A 21,126-nucleotide genomic window follows, 5' to 3' on the forward strand; every position below is an offset into this window, starting at 1 on the left:
CATGCAAATCCCTCTCCTCCTCCCAATCCCAAACTCCTGTCATTCAGTCTGCATGCAGACCCCAGTAGATAGTGCTCTTCCTCTCCCTCCCTCTCTCCCAGTGGCAGGCAGTTCCAAGGGTCAATCCCTTGCTAGAGTCCCTGGGAGTGGAGAATAAGGATGTCCTCATGGTGCCCTGTGGACTTCCTGGGCCATCAGCCTGACCCCTGTTGGAGGGAGGGAGGGAGGGAGGGAGGGAGTGGATGGGGGGTTTGCAGGACCCCTGGATGGGGTGGGCTGCCCCAGTCTCTCACACTTTGTGGCCTTCTCTTGCCCCTTTCAGCTCTTTGGAGCCACAAGGAACCAGCGCGGAGGAGCCCTCTCTCCGGACATGCTTCATCCAAGTACTGCCAGCATTTGAGGTAAGGAAGGCGGCCTCTTAGAAATACAGGTAGTCCCCAAGTTACAAACAAGATAGGTTCAGTAGATGTGGGGCCATTTTTAAGGTTGTACTCCTATCTATCTATCTATCTATCTATCTATCTAAACAAAATAATTTTTATTGATCAGTCGATTCATCAAAACACACGATGTAAACACAGCATACAGTATACATCTAGTCTGAGTAAAAATATAAATATACAAGTACAGAGGGAAAAAGTGTGCGTGACCGACTTGTAACCAAATATACCTTAAGTTTATACATCAAGTGTCCTCATCCCCCTTATACTGTGTACTAATTTGATCAATATACTTCTTTTAGCCGTATATACTCGAGTATAAGCCGACCCGAATATAAGCCGAGGCACCAAATTTTATCCCAAAAAAAAGGGAAAACTTATTGACTCGAGTATAAGCCGAGGGTGGGAAATGCAGCCGCTACTGGTAAATTTCAAAATAAAAAATAGATACATTATTATTAAAATTACATTAATTGAGACATCAGCAGGTTAAATGGTTTTGAATATTTGCCATATTTCAAAGTAAAACAGTAAACAAGCCATGTAGATGGAAAAGGGGGGGGGGGGTCAACAAAAGCAATATGGTATCAACAGTAACTTTATAATAATGGGGACTCAGGCTGGCTTCCAACATAGTAATAGGCAAACATTAAATGCCTATATAAACAAAAAAACTATAAAAATTTAAACAAAAGGCAATACTAAACATGGTAGAATGAGTTAAAATAAACAGTTGCATTAATTATCATTAAAAGCAATTTAAAAACCATCCGAGGTAAAATGTCATATCAGTTCCCTTTTGCCTTCTCGCAGGTTCCTATTGATGCAGCCTAGAACGGCACTGGCCTTTTCAGTTGTAGCATCACACTATGGTCTTATGTTCAGTTCGTGGTTCTAAGACTCCTTTCATAGAATCCTAGAATTGGAAGGGGACTCTAAAGAGCCATCTAGTCCAACCTCCTACATTCTTTCATGCAGGGAAAGCACAATCAAAGCACCCCCAACAGATGGCCATTCAGCCTTAATATTAATATTAATATTAATAAGAATAGTAATAATAGAGTTGGAAGGGAGCTCTAAAGGCCATCTAGTCCAATCCCCTTCATTCTGCCTTCATGCAGGGAAAGCACAATAAAGCACCCCCAACAGATGGCCATCCAGTCTTAATATTAATATGAATAAAAATAATAGATTTGGAAGGGAGCTCTAAAGGCTATCTAATCCAACCTCCTTCATGCAGCAAAAGCACGATCTTAGTAGGACACCCCCTGGTCTCAGAAAGCAGGCAGGCGGGCAGGCAGTGAGGCCGAGTGAAAGCTGAATGGAGCTGGCTATGGAGGCCTGTGCTGGCTGCGGAGGCCAGTGCAGGCCTTTGCAGCCAGCGCAGGCGTCCGCAGGCCTCCACAGCCACAGAAGTCAGGCAGACAGGCAGGCTGCTGCAAGCGGAGGTCCTTCTCCGCGGCGTCGGCTGCATCCTCCTCTCACTGCGCACGCCTCTGCAGGAGCGAGCGGAGGACACAGCCGACGGAGCAGAGAAGGATCTCCACTTGCAGCAGCCTGTCTGCCTCCCTGCCTTCTGTGTCTGCGAAGACCTGTGGAAGCCTGCGCTGGCTGCAAAGGCCTGCACTGGTTTCTGCTGCCCTCCGCAACCAGCTCCACGCAACCTCACTTTTGGCGAGGCCACCTGGCTGGCAAGTGCACCTGCTGCCACCGCCCCTTCCAACGAGACTGCCTCCTTCCTTACAAATGGAGGCCCAAGGTAGCCTCGCCGGAAGCGGTGGTGGGTGCGCTTGCCAGCCACTTCTCTGGCCCGAGGCTGAAAAAGGAAGCGCAAGGCTCTCCTGCGGACTCCGCTGCCCCTGCAGCCGCCATTCGTCCACCTCCTCATGGAAGCGAAGGCCAGCCAGCTTTGAAGCCCCCAGGCTCCGCTGCTTGGCTTGATTCAAATATAAGCCGAAGGGGACTTTTTGAGCCCAAAAATAGGGCTGAAAAACTCGGCTTATATTCGAGTATATACGGTACACCTTTTAGATGCGTTATACAAATAAAGGGCAACTTTTGTTGTTAAAACAGGGTTATAACCAGCTAGTATAAATGTGGTTTTGGCCGTTGCATCCCAGCTCGTTTTATGACAAACGAAAGGCCATAAATGTTGTTTCCTTTCTTTTTCATACAAACAGTAGTTATGTAATATGTGGTTCAGATTGTCAACCGGCATTGGTGGCGCCACAGACACAGAGTCTTTCTTTGGGTAGGATATGATTGATAGAATGAAATAAAAGGCAAAGATACAGAATGGGGGACGCATGGCTCGAGAGCAGTACGTGTGAAAAAGATCTTTGGGTCCTTGTGGACAACAAGTTAAACATAAGCCAACAATGTGATGCGGCAGCAAAAAAAACCAATGGGATTTTGTCCTGCATCAATAGGAGTCTAGTGTCTAGATCCAGGGAAGTCATGCCACCCCTCTTTTCTGCCTTGGTTAGACGACACCTGGAATATTGTGTCCAATTCTGGGCACCACAATTCAAGAGAGATATTGACAAGCTGGAATGTGTCCAGAGGAGGGTGACTAAAATGATCAGGGGTCTGCAGAACAGACCCTATGAGGAGCGGCTTAAAGAGCTGGACATGTTTAGCCTGAAGAAGAGAAGGCTGAGAGGAGACATGATAGCCATGTATAAATATGTGAGAGGAAGACATAGGAGGAGGGAGCAAGCTTGTTTTCTACTGTCCTGGAGACTAGGATGCGGAACAGAGGCTTCAAACTACAAGAAAGGAAATTCTACGTGAACATTAGGAAGAACTTCCTGACTGTGAGAGCCGTTCAGCAGTGGAACTCTCTGCCCCGGAATGTGGTGGAGGCTCCTTCTTTGGAGGCTTTTAAACAAAGGCTGGATGGCCATCTGTTGGGGGTGATTTGAACGCAATTGTCCTGCTTCTTGGAAGGGGGTTGGACTGGATGGCCCACGAGGTCTCTTCCAACTCTATGATTCTATGATTCTATTGGATTTTAACTATGTTTTGACTTCTGTATTGTATGTTTTATATGCTGTAAGTCGCCTTGGGTCCGCTTGCGGAAAAAGACCGGGTAGAAACATCTTAAATAAATAGATAAATAAATAATTACATGGCCGATTCATGAAATTAAAAAAAATCATTTAAAAGGTGGGCCATTATTAACAAAATGGGTTTCAACCGGGAGAACTTTAGGGTACTAGACTTGGGCAATGAAGATTTTTTTTTTTTTTGTCGTGTCAGGAGCAACCTGAGAAATTGCAAGTCCCTTCTGGTGTGAAAGAATTGGCTGTCTGCAAGGACGTTGCCCAGGGGATGCCCGGATGATTTGATGTTTTATCATCCTTGTGGGAGGCTTCTCTCGTGTCCCCAGATGAGGAGCTGGAGCTGATAGAGGGAGCTCATCCGCCTCTCCCCAGATTCGAACCTGTGGCCTGTTGGTCTTGCCGGCACAGCGGTTTAACCCACTGCGGCACCGGGGGCTCCGTCAATAAAGATGAAATGCCTAGATATGGGATGGGTGACCTCTGACTTGACCACAGTCCATATGAAACGGAATTAGTTGTCTTAATTGACCGCAGACTGAACCTGAGTCAAGAGTCTATTGCAGCAGCTTTCCAAGTCCACACTGTTCTAGGATGCATCAATGGAAGCCCAGTGTTGAGATGGAGGGACGTCCTAGTCCCACTCCCTTCTGCTTTGGTCAGACCTCTTCACCTGGAATAACCTGTGTCTAGTTCTGGGCAAAGCCATTGAAGAAGTGGGTTGCTTTGAGTTTTCCGGACTGTATGTCCATGTTCCAGAAGCATTCTCTCCTGACGTTTTGCCCCATCTATGGCAAGCATCCTTGGGGAATCCTTTGTTGGGAGGTGCTTAGCTGGCCCTGATTGTTTCCTGTCTGTTTGAGGCAAGCGTGAATGTTGAAAATGATCACCTCAATTAGCATTGAATAACCTTGCAGCTCAAGGCTTGGCTGTTTCCTGCCAGGGGGAAACCTTTGTTGGGATGTGCTTAGCTGGCCCTGATTGTTTCCAGTCTGGAATTCCCCTGTCTTTTGAGTGCTGTTCTTTACTTACTGTCCTGATTTTACAGTTTTTTAAATACTGGTAGCCAGGTTTTGTCCATTTTCATGGTTCCCTCCTTTCTGTTGAAATTGCCCACATGGTTGGGGATTTCAATGGCTTCTCTGTGTAGTCTGACATGGTGGTTGTGAGAGTGGTCCAGCATTTCTGTGTTCTCAAATAATATGCTGTGTCCAGGTTGGTTCATCAGGTGCTCTGCTGAAGTCTTGGGTTGAATGAGTCTGCAGTGCCTTTCATGTTCCTTGATTTGTGTAGACTTGTCCACAGCTGCATGGTATACGGCAGCTCCTGCAGAGGTGAGAGGATCTCTCTTATCCTTTGCTGAACGTAGCATTTGTTGGATTTTCTTAGTGGATCTAGAGATAGTTTGTAGGTTGTGTTTGTTCATCAGCTTCTTTCTCTGTGGTCAGTGGTTCCCTTGATGTATGGTAAGAACACGTTTCCTCTGGGTGGATTTTTGTCTTTACTCTCGTGGCTCGTTCTCGGTCTTGCAGCTCTTCAGATGTCAGTGGTGAAGTAGCCATAGGCCTGTTGAGCCCAGTTTAGATGGTTCAATTCACCTTGGAGGAGGTGGGGTTTGCAGATTCTTTTTGCATGCTCTGCCAGGGCTTTAATTGTGCTTCTTTTCTGACTTGGTAATAGAAGATGGCCACCATTTCCCCTTGGGTTCCTCCATCTCGTTCGCTCCTTGTCTCTCACAGAAGCTGGGCCAAGGCAGTGGTCGGTATCCAAGAAAGTAGGGCTATTCTGGGTTGTTGTAGGTTTTTTTTGGGCTATATGGTCATGTTCTAGAGGCATTATCTCCTGAAGTTTCGCCTGCATCTATGGCAAGCATCCTCAGAGGTAATGAGGTCTATTGGAACTAGGAAAATGGGTTTATATATCTGTGGAATGACCAGGGTGGGACAAAGAACTCTTGTGTGTTGAAGCTAGGTGTGAATGTTTCAACTGACAACCTTGATTAGCATTTGATGGCCTGGCAGTGCCTGGAAGAATGTTTTGTTGAGAGGTGATTAGATGTCCTTGATTGTTTCCTCTCTGTTGTTTTGCTGTTGTAATTTTAGAGTTTTTTAATACACGTAGCCAGATTTTGTCCATTTTCATGGTTTCCTCCTTTCTGTTGAAATTGTCCACATGCTTGAGGATTTCAGTGGCTTCTCTGAGTAGTCTGACATGGTGGTTGTTAGAGTGGTCCAGCATTTCTGTGTTCTCAAATAATATGCTGTGTCCAGGTTGGTTCATCAGGTGCTCTGCTATGGCTGACTTCTCTGGTTGAAGTAGTCTGCAGTGCCTTTCATGTTCCTTGATTCGTGTCCGGGCAATGCTGCGTTTGGTGGTCCCTATGTAGACTTGTCCACAGCTGCATGGTATACGGTAGACTCCTGCAGAAGTGAGAGGATCCCTTTTGTCCATTGCCGAACGTAGCATTTGTTGGATTTTCTTGGTGGGTCTGTAGATAGTTTGTATATTGTGTTACCTCATCAGCTTCCCAATGCGGTCAGTGGTTCCCTTGATGTATGGCAAAAACACTTTTCCTCTGGGTGAATCTTTGTCTTTACTCTCGTAGCTTGTTCTCGGTCTTGCAGCTCTTCTGATGTCTGAGGTGTAGTATCCATTGGCCTGTAGAGCCCAATTTAGGTGGTTCAGTTCATCTTGGAGGAGGTGGGGTTCGCACATTCTGCCAAGGCTTTAATGGTGCTTCTTTTTTGACTTGGGTGATGGTTGGAATTTTTATGTAGATATCTATCTCTGTGTGTGGGGTTTCTGTAAACGGTGTGACCCAATTGTTGATCTGGTTTGCGGATGACTAGGACATCTAGAAAAGGCAGTTTTTCTTCATTTTCTTTTTCCATGGTGAATTGGGTGTTTGGGTGGATGCTGTTAAGACGGTCCAGGAACCTGTTTAGTTCTTCTTCTCCTTGGCTCCTAATGGTGAAAGTGTCATCCACATATCTGAACCATATCGTGGGCTTTTTTGTTGCTGTTTCCAGGGCTTGTTTTTCAAAGTGTTCCATGTAGAAATTAGCTATGACTGGGCTGAGGGGGCTCCCCATAGCTACTCCATCTTTTTGTTCGTAGAATTCATTGTCCCACTGAAAGTAGCTGGTGGTGAGGCAATGGTGAAACAGAGCTGTGATATCTTCTGGGAACTTCTGGTTGATTGGTGCCATAGTGTCTGCTACCAGGACCATGGTAAATAGAGACACCACATCAAAGCTGATCAGTTTATCGTTGGTATTTAGCTTGAGATTGCTGATTTTTTCTATGAAGTGGGCTGAGTCCTTGATGTAGAGTGTAGTGAGCCCAATATGGCTTTGTAACTGTGCTACAAGAAGTTTTGCTAAGTCGTATGTGGGGGATCCAATGGCACTCACGATGGGTCTGAGTGGGGTGGAGTCCTCATGGATTTTTGGGAGTCCATAAAGCCTGGGTGGAAGGGCTTCCGATTTACATAGCCGTTGTCGTATGCCGAAGTTTATTGAGGAGTTGGAAGCTTTTAAGCAGAGGCTGGATGGCCATCTGTCAGGGGTGATTTGAATGCAATATTCCTGCTTCTTGGCAGGGGGTTGGACTGGATGGCCCATGAGGTCTCTTCTAACTCTTTGATTCTTTGATTCTATGTTGATTTTTCTGGTTATTTTGGAAGTTGGGTCTTTTTTTAAGTTTTCTGTATATAATAGGATCCAAGAGTTTTCTGATCTTCTCCTTGTATTGTTCTGTATAGCATTCCCCTTGTCTACTGGGAGAATGATGTTATCAGGATCTGAGTTGAGGTCTCTGATGGCTTGTCTTTCCTCCCTTGTTATGTTACTGGAGGGAAGTTTTGCCTTTTTCAGGATCCTTGCTGTTTCCCCTCTTGCTTCTTCCTCAGGGAGGCGATAAATTGCTGATTCGACATTGGCAATGATGTTTTTTACTGGGATACTGGTGGCAGTTACAGCAAAATTTCCACCTTTCGCTAGTATGGATACTTGGTCTTCAGAGAATTGTCTGTCTGTCAGGTTGATGATGGTCCGCGATGTATCCACTTCTGGTTTCGGGTGTTGCTTTTGGCGTTTGTGGAATTTTTGTTTTTGTCTGTTGGTGTGGAAAACCATGATTTTCTCCATTTTTCTGTAAGTGAGGTTATCTATTTTGTCCCAGTCCTGAGAATTCATCTTCTGGCGGATGTTGATATGGAGGTGCAACAGTTCCTTATCTATGTTTGCGAGTTCTTTGCGGATGGTGTGAATTCTCTCTCGTAAGAGGTTGCATTCCAGGCGGTCATATATCCGGTGAGCCTGTGGTGTTTTGAAAGTCCTTTCAGAATTAAAGCAGCCTTGAGACAAACCTATCATGAGGTTTTCTTGGCCAGATTTGTTCAGAGGAGATTGCTTTTGCCTTCCTCTGCGACCAAGAAAGTGGATTTTGATGGGAAAGTGGAGATTCAAATCCTGGCATCTACGATTGCGGTCCAAAGCTCAGACCACTGTAGCACACTGGCCAAAATGTACAGGGCTTGTCTGGGATATGAATATGGGACATCATGCTCCTACATACGGTATTAAGTCCCAATCTTAATCAGAGGTATTTGCAAATAAGACTGAGAAAGATTCCTGCTTTCTACTAACTAGCAGCTTCCTATAGAACCAAGAGAAATACTGAAGATGTCGAGTAATGGCCCTGATGCATTGCTGTTAAGAACTTAGGGCTATTCCGTTGTGGTCCCCAGGTGGGCCTTCTCTGAAGAGGGGTGGGAATCCTGGAGCCCTCAGGAGTTGTTTGACTGCAAATCCCAGCAGAAAGATTGTGGCAGAAGGAAAAGCCCTTCTTCAGTAAAGTCTTGAGACCCCCTTCCTTTCTCTGCAGTTTCTGGGGAGAGAGGACCTCCCCTTGGAGTCTAGCAGCCTGGTGGCCATCTGCGAGACTTCAGAGAGGTACCTCCTGTCCATGTTCTTGGGGAGAGGGCATGCTGGGGTCTGGGGGGTTGGGGCCTAGATATCTGGAGGGGGCCCTCCCAGGATGTTGCCTTCTTCCCATGGGCTGGCAAGATCCTTGGGATGGGGCTTGCCTCTCTTGCGGGGAATAGAAGGGAGAAGCTGAGTTCCTCTTCTGCCCCTTGCCTTTCTAGCAGCTTCATATCGGAGAGAATCCCAACTCCTCCACAGAAAGAACTACCCAGGGAGTTGGTGAGTGAAAAAAAGAGGCTGGAAAGGGGGGAGATTGCCTCTCTTCATCCTTTGGGAAATGGATTCGGGCTCAGGGCCATCCCAAGACCCCTTGAGTTCTAGGTGGCCCTTTGCTGAAGAGGCCTCCTACAGTGCTCAACTGTTGTTGGAGTGCAAGTCCTAACAGCCCCAGGCAGTGTGTCACTGGGGAGGAAGGCTGGGGGTTTCAGTCCAATTCTCTCTGGGAGAAAGGGGGGGGGGCTTGTCAAAGAGCACAGCCCTCACTTCCCTCTTCTTCCCCCTCAACAGGGCTCCAAAGAAGTTGGTGTTCCTTCGGAGCTGTTCGTGCAGGAGGGGGCGGCCCAGGACCTTGAGAATGAGAGGTACATCCCTTCCAGGTTCAGGGCCACATCGCAGTCAGAGATCCCCTCCCTCCCTCCTTTCCTCCTTCAATTGAAGCCAAGGGGGCTTGAGCCTGCAACCTTATTCTAGGGGGTTTGGGGTGGAGAGAGAGGAGAGGATGCCTACTGATCTTGCCTTGTTGTCTCTCTCTCTCTCTCTCTCTCTCTCTCTCTCTCTCGCAGTGTCGATGAGCCCCCTGAGAAGACATCAAGGGTAAGGAAGGGAAGGGAGCAGAAAAAAGGGGGGTTCCTTCCTCTGCATCCCCCTCCTCTTTTCCTCTCCCTGTCCCTCCTTTAAGCTTCCTCCTCCTACTCTAGCCTTCCTCCCCTGAGCTGTCTTCCCATTCCTTCCCCTTTGCCTCTATTTCACTTCTCTATCTATTGTCTTTGACAGGACCCCGAAGAGGCAACACTTCTGGATGTCCCCAGCCTGGAGGATGAGGTGTGGGACCCTCTCCCCAGTTCAAGCAGGTGTGTTGCTCTTTGCCAGGAAGGATGACCATTGCACCCCTCCTTGTCCTCAGTCCCTGGCCTACCAGGCCTCACCTCCTTATGCCTTCTTATGCCTCTCTTCCAGCTCCCTGGGCCACGATGAAGGGGAAGATCTGGCCCTGAAGCCTCGGAGATGGTCCTCCATGGACCTAGAGCAGGTAAGGCCCAGAGTTCCCCCCACAAGGCCTGGGACCACCACCGAGGAGGTATCGCCCAACGCCTTCCTCAGGACGCAGAGAGGGGCCTCCTGCATCGACCTTCCAGGTGGCAGGTGTGTCCTAGAGATGTTCTGGTAGGCTGCTCTTGTAGCCACAAGAAAGGTATGTTGGGACCCCAATGCCCCATTCCTTCCAACAGGCATCCTACACATCTACACATTCCCCTCCCTCCATTTTTGACCCAGGAGACTTTCCATGTTTCCCGAGTGCCACTGTTTCCCTTCTTTCTTTCCTTACAGGCGCAAGAACACCTTCACCGTCTGTGCCAGCTGCTCTGCAGTCCCTCCTCTGCAGAGGCTATGCCGGCTGTGGATTACGTGGCCCGCAAACATCTCAAGATGGCCACGGACCACTATCTGGAGTCCAATGGGAGGTAAGAGAGCTGGGCCTGGGGGTGCCACTCCCCTGTCCCCATGGGGTTGGAGACAAGCCTGACCCTGACCCTGGCTCCCTCTTCCCTCTCTTCATTCACAGGGAGTGTGGTGAATTGATGTGCGCCGTTCTCAATTCACCTTACTGCTCCGCGGAGGCGGCGCTCGACCTGTTCCTGGCCAAGGTGAAGGAGGGCCCTTGGCTGGCCGAGGAGGGCAAGGAACAGGGGAGCCCCACTTTGGATGCGGCCACAGTAAGGACATCCCGTCCCGCACCCTGTCTTTGGGGGGCTTGGGAAGGAGAGGGGGCCCTCTTTCCTGGCCTTCAGCAGGAGCCCTCCTGGCATTTAACCCTCCTTCTTTCTCTCCGCAGGCAAGAGCGATGCGGGCCATCGGGAAGATCGTGAGATACATCAAGGACAGCAGTCGCCTGCAGGGGTGGTTCCTGGAGCTTCTGCTCGCCTTGGTGACCAACTACATCGAGGTCACAAGGCCTGGGTTGGAGGCGCCCAGCAGGGACCAGAGCAGCATCTACGTTCCTCAAGAGTAAGGAGGGGGGGAGGCTCAGTGGGGCTCCCAGGCCTTTTGGGGGGCCAGATGGGGGACTCAAACCCTCCACTGGGAAGTAAACTTTTTTCTTTCATTTTCCTGCAGAGAACTGGCGAAGATAATCATCGTGCTGCTGAAGAGGGTGGCCCGGGTGTCTTTCAAGGAGACCTCCAAGGAGATGCTAGAAGACCTCAGCATCTGCCCCGAGGAAATGGCCCTCCTGTTGCGGTAAGGAGCCAAGGGCCGGAGGAGGTTCGGGGAGAAGGCACAGCCTGGTCTCTCTGGCTGCCTTCCCTCACGGGGTCCCTCTTGTCTTCCAGGAGCTTCCTCAAGTCCTCCTCTTCCCTGCTCCAGCACCTGTATTCCACTTGGGAAACAGAAGCGCCGCTGGAGCATTCGGCCGGAGTGGTGGCCTTCTATATCCAGGTGAGGAGGGTTGGTCAGAATGGGTTTTGGGCTGGAAGGGGGCCTTAGGATAGGGCGGGGGAGTCGAGGAGGGGAGAGGCAGTGCTTCCCTTCCTGGCTCCAGCTCTTCACACTTCTCCTTTTCTATTTCAGCTGCTGCACACTGGCCAGCGCCCACACTCCCCGGAGAAGACCTGGGCACTGCTCACGGCCTGGCTCCAACATCACAGCCTGGCCGTACAACATCAGAGCAGGCAGGGCCTTCTCCTTCTGTGCAAGACCTACAGGGAGGTAAGTCAGGCACAGCCCCAGCTCCACACACCACACAGAGGGTCAGCTGAGTCTAGATCGAGCAGGCCTTGCTCTTGCAGTCGTTGGAAGAATGTACGATGCAGAAGGTCCTAGGGGGTCCCTTCCCCAATCAGGGGGGAGGCCTGTGTCTAGGCGTTCTCTGCAGGGGACCTCTTAGGCATGGCCCTCCTTTCTCTCTCTTTGCAGACTATGAGGCTCCAGGAGCTCCTGGACGGGGTCCTTGGGGGGCTGCAATCCCCCCATATCAACGTCGTGCAGGAGTTCCTGGGCCTGGCTGGCCAGCTTGGGGCCCTGCTGCACAAGGAAGACCAGGGCCCTGCGAAGGCTCACCTGGCTGCCAGATGCCGCCCTCTCTTCCACCACGTGAGTCTTTGCCCCTGGTCCATTTTTGGGGGGGGGGGTGTAGTCTTTCCCCTCTCCCCAACCCCCGAGAAGGGGCTTCACACAAAGAAAGGGGGAGAAAGAAAGTCTCCTTTTCCTTTGTTTTTTCAGGAGGCGGCCATGATCAGGAAGGCAGCCCTAGAATGCTTTCAGTGTTTTCTCTGGCGCCCGGAACATCAACATGAGGAGCACAACACCATCCACGACCTCCTTACGGTGCTGGTTCACGTGGAGGATGAGGACGAGGAGGTGGCCAAGGTGGGAAGGAGGCCCAGCACTGGCCCCTCAAGGCCTTGGGGCTCAGAACAGGGGTCAAGGGGGGGAGGAAGGGGTCACTTGCCCTCCAAGTGAGCCTGACTCCTTCCCTCTTCCTCCTTCTCCTCTTTGAAGACTGCGAGAGAGACCCTCAGGGAGGCAGCGGAGGTCCTCCGATGGCACCTGGAGGACAGCGTTCTGGCGGGAGACACCTTCAGCCTGCAGGAGCTGCTTTACAAGATCTCCAAGCGCCTGGTCAGTGCCGGTCCTGAAGCCTGGGAGTCAGGGAGGCCTTATGCCCAGCAGGCATAGGGAACCCCTTTTTTGACCTCATCTCTCTCTCTCCTCCAGATCCAGCACTGCAGCTCCAGGAGTGAGTTGGAGGAGCAGGTGTATGGCTGCCTGCCTTTTTTCAAGAGCAAGCTTCCCTCGGCCAAAAAGGCAGCAGCCATGTTGCTCGGTAAGGGACCGGGAGGGAGCTTGGCCCCCTTTGTGCCCATTCTTGGCTTCTAGCTCACTCTCTGGGGCAACAGGAGTGCCCTCTTCCCCAGAGGACCCCTCTCCCTCCACCCTGGGCCAATGTAGAATGGCCCTTCAAGCTCATTCTGGGAACCCAGAGCCTTATTGGGGGGAGAGCAAAGACCAGGGTCCTCTTCCTCCCCTTCTCTCCCTTCCTTCTGCCTGCAAAGCCCCCTCCCCAGCCTCCTCTGGGGCATCCCCCTCCCTTGAGTATAGTGTTGGGTTCAGGGAACTCCAGAATGGTCTTTGCTCAGGGAGATGGTCCCTCTCTTCTCTGCCGCCTTCCTTCTCTCCAGGTCACGTGCTTCACAAGAACAGCAACATCTGCACTGAGAGGAACACCTGCACCTACGAGGCCTGTAAGTCAGCCCAAGAGGGACTGGGCCTTGGAAGAGAGGGTCCTCCGTGTGCCGTCCCTCACCTGCTGACCTTCCTCCCTCCCTTCCTTCCAGGGCTGACCGATCTCCTCGCCGACCATGACCCTGAAGTCAGGAGAGTTGGCTGGCAGACCAAGGCCATCCTCGCCAGGGCCTCCGCCCTCCACTCCCGACACGGGTTGCGAGCTGCTTTTTGGCGCTTGGTGGCAGGCTGCGGGCGAGAAAGGTACCCCCCAGAGTACGCCAAGGGCCCACCCGCCTGATGGACAGGTAAGCAAGGAAGGGAGGAAGGAGAGAAGGAGGGAGGAATTGAGGAAAGAAGAAAGGAGTCTCCTTCACCCAGTCCTCCTTTCTCTGTCCTTTGCAGGAACACCACGATCTCCCCGCGTGTCACAGGAAGACCTCTGCTTTGCTCCAGCTGTGCCGCAGCCCCAAAGGGAAGTAGCGTTAAGGAGGCGGGAGTCTGCCCAGCCCTGGCCCAGGGAATCCCCGCCCCTTTGCAGAAGGCCCGCCCCCGCTCTGGGCCCCATTGCCACCAGAGGCCCTTGGAGCAGAGCAGAGAAGGAAGACTGCTTGGGCCCCCTCAGGCCCCTCTGTTGAGCTCTGTTCTGTTCTGTGGGAGATTGGGGGGCCTAAAGGGGAGGGGCCACCACCTGCTCCCGCGCCTTCATTCCAACCCTTGGGCTGGGCTCCGCCTCCTTTGACCTCCAGACTCCCCCACCCTGACCCCTCCCTCTCAGCCTGGGATGCCACCACCGCTTCCTCCCTCCCTCCAAGGTGGCATCCCCACAAGGGCACCTCCCACCCCTTGCCCAGCCCAGGTATGCTGCCCCTCCTCCCCCTCCCCTCCAGACACAGCCAGGCCTCCCTCCTCCTGAGCCCCTCCCCCCAACCACACCCTTTGTCCCCTGTCCCCACCCAGTCAGAAGGGTCAGGAGGGCAGGGATCAAGAGGAGGGTCACGGGCCACAGCCCCACCTGTCCAGGGAAATCAAGAGACCACACCCCAATTGGTGAAAGGCGGTTTCACCGCTAATGGAGTTGGCCTTTTTGGGGATGCACTGATTGGACAAATGTTCAGTGCATCCCATTTAGATGTGCACATTAATCTGCAGAACATGGTCCACATGCAGATCTTATCTCAGGAATGTCTGGAGTTGTATAAAACACTCTCCAAAGACATGGGTCATTAAGGAAGGAGACCTGGGGTCTCTCCTCCCTGGGTTTTTCTATAGGGACTCAGGAAGGAGAAGGAAGGAAGAGCCAGGGTTTTCCACAATAAAGGACCCGTCTGGATGGGCCCCAAAACACCTGGAGGAGCAGTTTGAGAAACTTTCAGTCAACTCGCAATTAATTCGCCACAAACCAGGAAAACCTTGGTTTGTGGTGAATTTATTAGATAGTGGATTTATTCCGTGCCTTCTTGGAAGGCGTGGGATAAACCCACTACTTCCGGTGTCTAGATTGCAGTCCAGACACCATTTTGACAGTTTTCTGGACTAAATTAGTCTGGAAAACTGTGGGAATGCCATCCTCTCTCCCACATCCCCCAAACCTCCTTTAAAAGTAAAATAAATTTAAGTAAGTTTATTTTACTTTTAAAAGGGGTTTGGGGGCTGTGGGGTAGGGGGCTAGGGTCTGCAGATGTTCTACCCAGCCAGTCCCAGAAGAACATCTGGACACTCACCCCAGAAAGCATGCGCTTTCAGGGATGGGTGTAGACAGGCCCCCAGGAGCATCCACGTTTTTTAAATGCAGATGCTCCTGGGATAAAGGGCTGCCTGGAAGCGCTCTTGGACTTTGACTCATATCATCCTAATAGCTAGTAAGCTGACTGGGATTTCAGCAAACAGACTTCCAAAACATGTTGAGAAGCACAATTTGAAGGGCTATCCAGATAGGACACAAAACGTGCGCCCTCCTGCGTTTTTCTGAGAGGTGTCAGATGACGGCCCACGTAAACGCGAATGCATCCTCACAAAGCAGGAAAACCCTGGTTTGTTTCAAGGTAATTTAACTGCTGGAAAGACATGGGTCTTTCAGGAGACCTGTGTCTTTCCAGGTAAGAGAGCGGTGTAGATGGGATTGGGAATTGCGCCGTGCGACTTCCCTCTATACAATCTACCTTGGATTTCTTGGGCTCCTGGAGCCCCAGAAATGTAAGAAACCCCCCCCCCCCAAACCCCTTTCCCAAGGGTTGCATTGGAATTGCATTTGTATTTTCCAGTGTAGCCCCTGAGGAAGGCCGGCCCATTAGTGGCTGCCAGTTGCCTGGACAACTGGTGGTCATCCCCCCTCTTCTGGAGCTATGTCTCCCTATGGGCCTTGATGCTCCTTGGGTTCACTTTGGGCCCTCCACCCACCCCACCTCACTTGGACGCACCTGGAAGGAGGCCTGGCTGCTGGGGGTCATGGAGGAGGAGAAGCAGGAAGAGGAGGGGTCACTGACACAGCTTGTGGTTCTTGCAGGGCCTTCCCGGATGGAGGACGCCAAGGGACAGTGACCCATCGAGGGACATGAACATCGAGGGACCCTGATCAGCAAGGGACTCTGACCATCGTGGGACGCTTGACATTGAGGGACCCTGATCAGCTAAGGACCCTGGCCATCGAGGGACCCTAACCATCGAGGGATGCTTGACATTGAGGGACCCTGACTGGCGCCTGTAAGAACAAGAAGAGGGAAGACAGGACTTCGATAAATGTGTTTGGATGTCTCGTTCTTTTGTAAAATGTTAAAGTGTATGTTTGTTGTTATTTACTATGTAATTGATAGTCTTTCTTGTGTAGGAGAGGATCCCCCTGCCCTGTGGAAGCGCTGCTCTTCCCCTTTGGCTGCTCTGGCTGCCTCCTGTGGATCCGGGTCTTGCAGGGGAGGGAGGCCCAGGCCTCTCTGGCAGAGGAGGGTCTCCAAGGCCCCCCTCCCTCCTCTGCAAATCCCAGGACTCACAGCCCAGCCGCTGGAGGGGAAGAGATGCCCTTGGACAGCGCAGTGAGAGAGGCCCCCTAGTCTGCGTATTGTAGTTATATCTTGTGGATTTGTGTAGACTAATATTGTATTCTTTAATGTCTGGATAGAATAAATGTACTCTTTTCTTTTTAATCTGGCACTTTCCTTAGATTCCTTTCAGGAGGGAGACCCAAACTGCCCAGGACCTGCAACTCAGCCCCATCCACACTGACCCTTCCATGCAGGTTGAGCTGCATATGAGACTGGATCTATATTTCCCTCTCTCCCAGGATCTGATCCCAGATTATCTGATTTGAACTGGATTATATGAGTCTGTACTGCCAGACTCATATAATCCAGTAGGGTAGGGTAGATCCAGCCTGAGTCTGCACTGACCATATTATACAGTTCTACCTGCATGAAATGACAGTGTAGGTAAGGCTATAGGCCCCATCTACACTGCCATATAATCCATTTTCAGAATGCATGTTAACTGTGGTTCAACCTGGATAATATGGCAGTGTAGGACCCCTTCTACACAGCTTTATAAAATCCAGGTTCTCTGCTTTCTACTGGATTATTTTGCAGTGTAGATTGATTCAGATAATCCAATTCAAAGCAGAAAATGTGGACTATCTGCCTTGATATTATAGGGAATTAGAATGGATTATAGGGAATTATTATTGGATTATAGGGAAGTGTAGAAGGACCCTAGATGGGTCCTAAGAAGAGGAAGTGAGAGAAGATGACAATGTTCCCATGTAGGCTGGATCTACACTGCCCTATATATCCCAAAATCTGATCCCAGATTATCTGCTTTAAACTGGATTATATGAGTCTACACTGCCAGATAACCTGGGAGAAGCAGATAGTCTGGGACCAGAAACTGGGATATGGGGCAGTGCAGATCCAGTCTGAGTTCATACTACATGAAATGATAATGTAGATAAGGTTCTAGGCTCCATTGACACTGGCATAGAATTCAGTTTCTAAATACATATTAACTGCGGTTCAAACTGGATTCTATGACAGTGTAGATGGAGCCATGGCATATAGTCTGTGTTGTATAGGCTTTGTAACCAGGGTTGTCATGTTGGGCAACCCTGACATCAATTGTGACTTAATATTATTCTATAGTCTGTTTTGTTTACTTTCTGTAACCATTTATATAATGTCTGCTGTCTAGTGTTAAAAGATCTTTGCTTAGAATAAATGTATCCGTTTCTTTTGAATGTGGCGCTTTTCTTGGATTCCTTTGGGGAGGGAGACCTCAACTGCCCAGGACTTACAACTCAGGCCCCATCCACACTGACCCTTCCATGCAGGTTGATCTGCATTGTAGGGTGAGTGTAGACTCATCCATATATGTCTGTACTGAACATATAATCCAGTTCAAAATGCATGCAATGTACAGTTTAGATGGAGCCAAAGGCCTCATTTGCACTGTTGTATAATCCAGTTTTAGAATTTGGATTAAATCAGTTCATAATGGATTATATGGCAGTGTAGGTGGGGCCTAAAAGGAAGAAGTGAGAGAAGAAAACAATGCTACCATGTAAAATGGATCCACACTGCCCTGTTCCCCAGGATCTGATCCCAGATTATCTGCTTTCAACAGGAATATATGAAGCTGCACTTCCAGATAATCTGGGATAAACAGATTATTTGGTATAGGATCCTGGGATATGGGACCGTGTGGAAGGGATCGTAGTCTGTGCAAATGTGTGTGTCATTAAACTGTGTCATGTTGAGATCATGTTGTGACCACGATGACATGGCTGTGCCAATAAAGTTTGTTAAATTCCATTAAGAACTGTTTGTGTGTGTGTTTTAAAATGCTTCGCTGGGGGGATCTTGTCCTTGTGGAAATGCAAAAGTGTAGATAGTAGCGAACCCTGTTCTTAGTAGTCTGCAAATGGAGAATGTGTCCAAAGTGTTGTTTGTTTTTTTTGTGTGTTTTTTTTTTGTTGTGTTAGGAGCGACTTGAGAAACTGCTTGTATTAAAGATAGTGAACATTTCAAGAAAAGAGGTGCCTGTTCTTATGTTGGCAGTAACATAAGTGGATGCACAAGAGTCCGATTTTTTATATTTAAAATCGGAGAATACAGTTATTTTGCTACATTTGTTCTGATTCTCTTTTTAAAAACTTTCTACTCCCATTATGTCAGAAATCGTGAATTTTGGATGGTTGCTTTGTTTGTTTTTCGTGTCAGGAGTAACTTGAGAAACTGCAAGTCGCTTCTGGTGTGAGAGAATTGGCCGTCTGCAAGGATGTTGCCCAGGGGACACCTAGATATTTTGGTGCTTTATCATCCTTGTGGGAGACTTCTCTCATGTCCCTGCATGGGGAGCCGGAGCTGATAGGGGGAGATCATCCACACTCTCCCCGGATTCGAAACTGCAACCTGTCGGTTTTCAGTCCTGCTGTCACAGGGATTTAACCCACTGTGCCACCGAGGCTCCTTAGTCCAAGGTGTGAAGCTGTGGCGAAAAAGTCCAATGCAAGTCTAGGCTGCATCAGTAGGAGTCTCATGCCTCAATGGAGGGGAGCCACAGTCCCATTCTGCTTGCACTGGGATCATCCTGTGTTCCTTTCTGGAGACCACAATCCAAGAAGGAAAGGGTCAGGCCGAAGTGTCCAGAGAAGGAAGGGCCACCCAAAGGGTCAACGATTGTTTGCAGATTGTTCTTTTCAGAGCCAAACTAGACATCCCAGGGAAGAACGCACTGGATGCAAGGAGTCGGCTGATACCAGTCTCTTTGAGCAAATGCCCAAAAAAGACAAAGCAATGAATATGTAGCTTTCCTAGTCTTAGGGTGACACCACACTATAGAACAAATGCCTTTGAGCCCATGTGAACTACTTTGCCTCAAGCCTGTGGAATCCTGGGAGTTGTAGTTTAGCTGACAGGGTCAGTGCAGATGGGGCCTGAGTCTTAAAGTGCATCTGTGCTATAGAATTAACTCGCTATTGAAGTAAAAGACAGTCTTTTAACTTATGGAGATATATATGGATGAGTCCAGGTGGCCTTTTATTGTATCGTACTGTCAAATAATGCAGAAGAAACATGGTACGGATCAAGCTCCAGCGCATGCTTCAGCTCAAGTGACTTGTGTTAACAAACATACATTACTTTCAATAGCTGTAATATAAAAAAGTAACACTTAAATGCAACTATTTTATGAATTGTTTACTTCCAGGGAGTTAGTCTTGTGACTGTTACTAAAGACTCTTCCAAAGTAACTTCCTACGGCAAAACATGCAAGCGGGGTGACATTAGCTGGCACTGTCAATAACCATTCAAGGATTTGAAGAATGCATCTACAATGTAAAATTAATGCAGCTTTTTTTAGAGGGATAAAGCCAGGTAGAAATAGTAGTAGTAGTAGTAGTAGTAGTAGTAATAATAATAATAATAATAATAATAATAATAATAATAATAGTCTAAAAACTGTGGCGATATTTTAGAATACCTACAGTGTCAAAACATTCTGGTGCCTCTTCACTTTAGCAATCTCTGGATTCCATAGCATCAGACATGAAGCCCCTATAGCCCCCCCCCCCCAATTCTCATGGTGGTCCACGAGAAGGCCTTACTGGTACATTATTTAAACTGTTATGTTTATTAATATCATGATCTGATCACCATTCTCAATATATCCCATATGTATGGGGATATTGGGGTAACGGTACAAAAGGTTTGCTAGGATAGACCCTCTTTCACCCAGACTCAGCCCCCCCCCCATCAAACTCAGCCCCCCCCCCCTGAAATCAAAATCCTGGCTACGGGCCTGCATAGCATTGAACCGTGGCAATCAAAGTGGTGTCAAACTGCATTAATTCTACAGTGTAGATGAACCTTTAGTCCTTACAAACAAAATACATTCCTCTCTCTTAAGGGTGTATCTGCTCTGCAAATGTCATGGCTCAATGCTATGGAATTCTGGGAGTTGCAGTTTTGCAAGGTCTGCAGCCTTCTGTGTCAAAGAATGCTGAGAAAGTGAAATGCTTTGCAAACGACAACTCCCAGGATTCCATCGCACTGGACCACAAATGTCAGCGTGGGGTCAAACTAATCCTGAGTCCAGAGCTTGAACCAATTCACCATGCTGCCTCTCTGTTTCTGGCACTTTTGGGCAAAGAAGGCAGAAGGCCTGTCAAACTACATCTCCCAGGGTTCCCTGGTGTTCAGGTGCCTTTCCCCAGGTGAGTGTCAGTTCCTCCTCTTGTCCTCCAGGGGGCCCTTGCCATGTGCTGCAGTGTCAGTGTTTATTCCAGGAAGGAAAGTGAAAGAAGCCAAAGCTCAGCACATTGAATCCCAGCTGCCTGTTTCTCTTTGTTATTGAAGACCCCCAATCCCACCCCTAATCAAAAGAAGACATAGCTTGGTTGTGGGAATGGCAGTTTCCCAAGGATGGAAGTCCAGATGAATTGGAAATGGCCTCCATCCCCATGACCTCCCTTGTGCAAGAACCAGCAGCAGCCCACACTCCATAGCCGCCAAGTCTCTCCACACGAGCATACACCCCCAGCTCAGCCATTTGACTCAAGCCCGTATGCTCCAGGAAATCTCCGCAGCTTCAATGGAGATCGCCCAGTTGATCCCCTCCCTTCCTCAAGTAATATTGAAAAACAAAAACTCTGAAGGTGTTTGGGCTAATTAAGAAGAGGAAACAGCAGTGAACCTCAAGACTCTGAATTTAGTTTCATTTTCAGCTTAAAATTCATCCCCTTTTCGGGAAAACAATTGGCTTCTTAGGCACGCCATGACCAACTCAGGCTGTGTCTACGTCGTCTCATTAATACAATTTGACAGCACTGTGTCTGTCTCAATAAAGGCAATCTCCAAGTTAAGGAAGAGGGGCTGACAAAGGGCAAGATGGATGGATGGCATCCTTGAAGTGACTGGATTGACCTTGAAGGAGCTGGGGGTGGTGACGGCCAATAGGGAGCTCTGGCGTGGGCTGGTCTATGAAGTCACGAAGAGTTGGAAACGAATGAACAACACACACACACACACATTCTTTGTGGTCTCCGTGAATCACACAATTCACTGTTTGGAACCTTCTACAATCTAAAATATTTTGGTGATAACCCTGCCCACCATCCTGAGGCGATACAAGGCCCGATTACCACCAAAACACCTCTTTTTTTATTTTAAAATAGCATTGATTGTAAGATGCACACCAATTTCAGTAACAGCAACA

At 49.2% G+C, this 21,126-nt stretch overlaps 1 long non-coding RNA gene across 1 annotated transcript; it reads left to right on the plus strand.

The window, feature by feature from the left end:
* The first annotated feature begins 236 nt into the window (after positions 1–236).
* LOC137097372 (uncharacterized) lies at positions 237–8,710 on the plus strand. The gene is made up of 3 exons (XR_010910168.1): positions 237–401; positions 8,390–8,457; positions 8,652–8,710. It is a non-coding gene; the product is annotated as an uncharacterized lncRNA (long non-coding RNA).
* The last annotated feature ends 12,416 nt before the right edge of the window (positions 8,711–21,126 follow it).

This window comes from Anolis sagrei, chromosome 6 (assembly GCF_037176765.1).
Source record: "Anolis sagrei isolate rAnoSag1 chromosome 6, rAnoSag1.mat, whole genome shotgun sequence".
NCBI classification, from domain to species: Eukaryota; Metazoa; Chordata; class Lepidosauria; order Squamata; family Dactyloidae; genus Anolis; species Anolis sagrei.